Here is a 7427-nt window from a genome sequence, read left to right as displayed (position 1 = left end):
CACCATTAGGTGTTGCAACAGGTATTAAACTTATAAGAACAATACTACTTAACACAACCTAGTTACCATGGGTCTCAGAACGCATGTCTTGTTGTTATATTTTGTAAGGGTAATCAGGCAGGCCATATAGACCTCCCCTGATAGGGTGAGTAACAGGTATTAAAATGCTAAGAACAGTACTACTTAACACAACCTTACCATGGGTCTCAGAGCATATGTCTTATTATTATATTTTGCAAGGGTAATCATGCAGGCCATATAGACCTCCCCCGATAGGGTGAGTAACAGGTATTAAAATGCTAAGAACAGTACTACTTAACACAACCTTACCATGGGTCCTAGAGCATATGTCTTATTATTATATTTTGTAAGGGTAATCATGCAGGCCATATAGACTTCCCCCGATAGGGTGAGTAACAGGTATTAAAATGCTAAGAACAGTACTACTTAACACAACCTTACCATGGGTCTCAGAGCATATGTCTTATTATTTATATTTTGTAAGGGTAATCATGCAGGCTATATAGACCTCCCCCGATAGGGTGAGTAACAGGTATTAAAATGCTAAGAACAGTACTACTTAACACAACCTTACCATGGGTCTCAGAGCATATGTCTTATTATTATATTTTTTAAGGGTAATCATGCAGTCCATATAGACCTCCCCCGATAGGGTGAGTAACAGGTATTAAAATGCTAAGAACAGTACTACTTAACACAACCTTACCATGGGTCCTAGAGCATATGTCTTATTATTATATTTTGTAAGGGTAATCATGCAGGCCGTATAGACCTCCCCCGATAGGGGGAGTTACAGGGATTAAAGTGCTAAGAATAGTACTACTTAAAACACAACCTAGTTACCATGGGTCCCAGACCGCATGTCTTATTATTATATTTTGTCAGGGTAATCATGCAGGCCATGTAGACCTCCGCCGAGAGGCCTGGAAGTAACAGGGATGAAAGTGCTAAGAATAGTACTACTTTACACAACCTAGTTAGCCATGGGTCTTAGTCCAAGACCACATGTCTTGTTTTTTTGTTTGGTGCGGCTAATCATGCAGGCCATATAGACCTCCCACCATTAGGTGTTGCAACAGGTATTAAACTTATAAGAACAATACTACTTAACACAACCTAGTTACCATGGGTCCCAGACCGCATGTCTTGTTATTATATTTTGTAAGGGTAATCAGGCAGGCCATATAGACCTCCCCTGATAGGGTGAGTAACAGGTATTAAAATGCTAAGAACAGTACTACTTAACACAACCTTACCATGGGTCTCAGAGCATATGTCTTATTATTATATTTTGCAAGGGTAATCATGCAGGCCATATAGACCTCCCCCGATAGGGTGAGTAACAGGTATTAAAATGCTAAGAACAGTACTACTTAACACAACCTTACCATGGGTCTCAGAGCATATGTCTTATTATTTATATTTTGTAAGGGTAATCATGCAGGCCATATAGACCTCCCCCAATAGGGTGAGTAACAGGTATTAAAATGCTAAGAACAGTACTACTTAACACAACCTTACCATGGGTCTCAGAGCATATGTCTTATTATTATATTTTGTAAGGGTAATCATGCAGGCCGTATAGACCTCCCCCGATAGGGGGAGTTACAGGGATTAAAGTGCTAAGAATAGTACTACTTAAAACACAACCTAGTTACCATGGGTTCCAGACCGCATGTTTAATTATTATACTTTGTCAGGGTAATTATATATCTAACAAATCTATCTATTTATCTTCTATCGATTCTATCTAACTATCAATCTATGTATATCTATCTATCTATCTATCTATCTTGTGTCCGGACTGTTTTGAGACAGCCAATTGTGTTTTTGACAAATTGGAAGTAGGAGGACAGACCAATCACAGGGATTAAACTGCGAAGAATAGTAATAATTAAGAAAACCTAGTTATACCAGTACCACCATGGGTCCCAGACCGCATGTTTGGTTGTTATACTTTGTCAGGGTAATCATGCAGGCCATATAGACCTCCCTTGATAGGGGGAGTAACAGGGATTAAAGTGCTAAGAATAGTACAACTTAACACAACCTAGTTAACACTAGTTCACAGACCGCATGTCTTATTGTTATATTTTGGTAAGGTAATCATGCAGGCCATATAGACCTCCCCCGATAGGGGGAGTAACAGGGATTAAAGTGCTTAGAAAAGTAATACTTAACACAACCTATTTACCATGGGTCCCAGACCGCGTGTCTTGTTGCTATACTTTGTCATGGTAATCATGCAGGCCATATAGACCTCCCCCCATAGGAGGAGTTACAGGGATAAAAGTGCTAAGAATAGTACTACTTTACACAACCTAGTTACCATGGGTCCCAGACCGCATGTGTAATTATTATACTTTGTCAGGGTAGTTATATATCTAACAAATGTATCTATTTATCTTCTATCAATTCTATCTAACTATCAATCTATGTATATCTATCTATCCTATCTATCTGCTGTCCGGACTGTTTTGAGACAGCCACTTGTGTTTTTGAAAAATTTGAAGTAGGAGGACAGAACAATCACAGGGATTAAACTGCGAAGAATAGTAATAATTAAGAAAACCTAGTTATACCAGTACCACCATAGGTCCCAGACCGCATGTTTGGTTGTTATACTTTGTCAGGGTAATAATGCAGGCCATATAGACCTCCCCTGATAGGGGGAGTAACAGGGATTAAAGTGCTTAGAAAAGTACTACTTAACACAACCTATTTACCATGGGTCCCAGACCGCATGTCTTATTATTATATTTTGTCAGGGTAATCTGGCAGGCCATATAGACCTCCCCCAATAGGGGGAGTAACAGGGATTAAAGTGCTAAGAATAGTACAAGTTAACACAACCTAGTTAACACTGGTTCCCAGACCGCATGTCTTATTGTTATATTTTGGTAAGGTAATCATGCAGGCCATATAGACCTCCCCCGATAGGGGAAGTAACAGGGATTAAAGTGCTAAGAAAAGTACTACTTAACACAACCTAGTTACCATGGGTCCCAGACCGCATGTCTTGTTGTTATACTTTGTCAGGGTAATCATGCAGGCCATATACACCTCCCCCAATAGGAGGAGTTACAGGGATGAAAGTGCTAAGAATAGTACTACTTAACACAACCTAGTTACCATGGGTTCCAGTCCACATGTTTAATTATTATACTTTGTCAGGGTAATTATATATCTAACAAATCTATTTATCTTCTATCGATTCTATCTAACTATCAATCTATGTATATCTATTTATCCTATCTATCTCGTGTCCGGACTGTTTTGAGACAGCCACTTGTGTTTTTGACAAATTTGAAGTAGGAGGACAGACCAATCATCTTCTTCCATCTCCCTGTTCCAAAAATGCAGGCCATATAGACTTCCCCCGATAGGAGGAGTAACAGGTAGTAGTAAACTGCTAAGAATAGTACTACTTAACACACCACGGGTCCCAGACCGCATGTCTTATTGTTATACTCTGTCAGGGAAATTATATATCTTTCAAATCTATCTATTTATCTATCAAATCGATCTAACTATCAAACGTATCTATCAAATGTATATTGCATCATTTGATTGATGTAATTCATATCTATCAAATGTATATTGCATCTTTGGATCGATAACATTCGTATCTATCAAATGGATATTGCATCTATTGATCGATGTAATTCGTATCTATCATATGTATATTGCAACTATTGATCTATGTAATTTGTATCGATCATATGTATATTGCATCGATTGAGCTTTGTAATCTATGTATCTATCTATCAAATCTATCTCGTGGTTGTGCAAATGGACTGTTCGAGGTTGTTTGCGGTGCATTACACTTGGAGTTTGGTCTGTCACTGTGAAGCGGGCGTAACCCTTACACTTCCTGATCGATACGACATCATAACTGATGTTTTAAAGCATGTTATTGCAAACAATTTAGGAATGTTAGGTGATTTAGGCCCTTTATGGGTTAAAAGCAGACTCTGCATCAACTATGTAATTTTCCATGGGAGTTTTGACATGGATCCCCCTCCAGCATGCCACAGTCCAGGTGTTAGTCCCCTTGAAACAACTTTTCCATCACTATTGTGGCCAGAAAGAGTCCTTGTAGGTTTTAAAGTTCGCCTGCCTATTGAAGTCAATGGCGGTTCGCCGGTTCGCAAACAATACCGGAAGTTCGAGTCCGCCGTTCCCGAACCAAAATTATTAAGTTCGCGACATCACTACATTTAAGCACTTAATTAAATATTAAAATTGTTTTAAAATTATTTTTCAACGTTTAAACTTTTTGAATGGAATGGGCTGCACAGTGTGTGTGTGTGTGTGTATATATATATATATATATATATATATATATATATATATAATCTATTTCCAATAAGGGACTGCACTTGCTGGATTTGGTTACAGAAACCTTTAAATCTTTATTAACATAATTTGTTTATACATATATAAAAACATATATATATATGGATGAGGACTTCACCGGCTGGATGAAGATGGAAGAGGCCGCCCGGATGAAGACTTCTTGCCGTCTGGATGATTACTTTGTCGGCTGGATGAGGATAGATGTCCGGACTTCAATAACTGTAAGTGGATCATCGGGGTTAGTGTTAGGTGTTTTAAGGGGTTTTTGGGTGTTTTTTTTTTAGCTTATGGTTTGGGCAATGTAAAAGAGCTAAGTGCCCTTTAAAGGGCAATGCCCATCCAAATGCCCTTTTCAGGTCAATGGTTATCTTAGCTTTATTTACATAGGTTTTTATTTGGGAGGGGTTGGTTGGGTGGTGGATTTTACTGTTGGGGGGTGTATTTTTTTTACAGGTAAAAATAACTTATTCTTTGGGGCAATGCCCCCCAAAAGGCCCTTTTAAGGGCCATTGGCAGTTTAGTGTAGGCTAGGTTTTTTTTATTTTTGGGGGGCTTTTTTATTTTGATAGGACTATTAGATTAGGAGTAATTCGTTTTTATTTTTGATAATTTCATTTTTTATTTTTTGTAAATTAGTGTTTAATTTTTATTGTAATTTAGAAAATTATATTTTAATAATTTAATTAATTTTATTTTATTGTAATATTAGTTTTTAGTGTAACGCAGGTTAGGTTTTATTTTACAGGTAACTTTGTATGTATTTTAGCCAGGTAGTTATTAAATAGTTAATAACTATTTACTAACTAGTCTACCTAGTTGAAATAAATACAAACTTAGCTGTGAAATAAAAATAAACCTAAAAAAGCTAAAATATAACTATTAGCTACTATTGTAGCTAGCTTAGGCTTTATTTTACAGGTAAGTTTGTATTTAGTTTTAAATAGGTATTATTTAGTAAATAATTGTAAGGTTTATTTAGATTTATTTTAATTATATTTAAGTTAGGGGAGTTAGGGTTAGACTTAGGCCTAGGGTTAAGTTAGGGTTAGGTTTAGGGATTAATATATTTATTTAGTGTTAGTAATGTTGGAGGCCAGAAGTTTACGGGTTAATAACTTAAGTATAGTGGCGGCAACATTGGGGGGGGGCAGATTAGGGGTTAATAACTGTAATATAGGTGGTGGCGATGTTAAGGGCTGCAGATTAGGGGTTAATATTTTTATTTAGGTGGTGGCGATGTTAAGGGTGGCAGATTAGGGGTTAATAACATTATGAACTGTAAAATCCCAGAAGGGGATGTGAAGGCGCGCTGTTTGATAAAGCAGGGGGATGTGTAAAAGACAATAAAGCGAAAAAAAGAATATTTGACAATGTTAGTTGTATCAAAATTGTAACGAACAGTCAGATTATAAAAGGCCGTAATGGCCCAAATCCCTGGAAGGGTGATGTTCCTGTCGGTGAGGTCCCGGTAGGCAGCTCCTCTATGTCCCAGAGAGCAGGGGTATTGCTATAGATAGATAAAGAAAAGAGGGCGCCACATAGGGTGATAACGTTTGATACAGAAAAGGAACAGACGTCTGTAAAGTAATGCGCTTACCAGAAGCTGTGGTACTGTTCTGTGACCAGTACTTTCTCGCCTGCTAGCACTTAAATCAGTGGCTAGTACACTGTCAGACAGTCACTTGTAAAATCTTCTCTTTTTGAGTGTCGGCTCAACCGTTAGAACACATGCACAGATTGTTCAAATACTTGTGTGAGAGATAACGGACAACTTCCAAGTATAAAAAGTACAGGCTTTATTTTATAACACGTTTCTCGACCATCAAGGGTCGTTTCATCAGATAAAAGCAAGTATCCTAATGTTAATAACATTATGTAGGTGGCGGCGATGTCTGGGGCGGCAGATTAGCGGTGTTTATATGTGGTTTTTATGTTAGGGTGTTAGGTTTAAACATAACTTTTTCTTTCCCCATAGACATCAATGGGGCTGCGTTGCAGAGCTTTTGTTTCTGCAATCGCAGGTGTTAGGCTTCTTTTTTTGCCTGCTCTCCCCATTGATGTCTATGGGGAAATCGTGCACGAGCACATCAAAGCAGTGCTTGTATTTCAGTGCGGTATGGAGCTCAACGCCACCATATCGCCCGCACAAGCCTGCTTTTTCAAAACCTGTAATAGCAGCGCTATAGGTAGTTGAAATAACACCGCTTTTGTGGCAGTCGTTAATTTCCCTATAGCGCTGAAAACTCGTAATCTAGCTGTAAGTTAAGTATTAACACCTTTACATTTTTTTAAAGTAAGCAAATGAATACTGATGGTTTTTGTCAGTATATTTTTAATTTTCTTTAATTTTCTTTGTGCATTCATTTGGATATTTGTTTTGTTAAGATAGAACAAAAATCCAATTCTCATACAAAATAAATGCACATCTCTAATATATACAAGTTGTCCTCATAAATTTACATACCCTGGCAGAATTTATGATTTCTTGGCCATTTTTTGAGAGAATATGGATGATAACACAAAAACTTTCACTCATAGTTAGTGTTTGGCTGAAGCCATTTATTATCAATTAACTGTGTTTACTCTTTTTAAATCATAATGACAACAGAAACAACTTAAATGACCCTGATCAAAAGTTTACATACCCTGGTGATTTTGGCCTGATAACATGCACACAAGTCTACACAAAGGGGTTTGAATGGCTATTAATGGTAACCATCCTCACCTGTGATCTGTTTGCTTGTAATTAGTGTTTGTGTGTGTATAAAAGGTCAATGAGTTTCTGGACTCCTGACAGACCCTTGCATGTTTCATCCTGTGCTGCACTGACGATTCTGGATTCTGAGTCATAGAGAAAGCAAAAGAATTGTCAAAGGATCTGTGGGAAAAGGTAGTTGAACTGTATAGAACAGGAAAGGGATATAAAAAGATATCCACGGAATTGAAAATGCAAATCAACAGTGTTCAAACTCTAATCAAGAAGTGAAAAAGAGGGGTTCTGTTGAAACCAAACCACAGTCAGGTAGACCAACTAAAATTTCAGCCAC

The sequence above is a fragment of the Bombina bombina genome, chromosome 6 (assembly GCF_027579735.1).
Source record: "Bombina bombina isolate aBomBom1 chromosome 6, aBomBom1.pri, whole genome shotgun sequence".
Taxonomy (NCBI): Eukaryota; Metazoa; Chordata; class Amphibia; order Anura; family Bombinatoridae; genus Bombina; species Bombina bombina.
Note: the sequence above shows the minus strand (reverse complement) of the source record.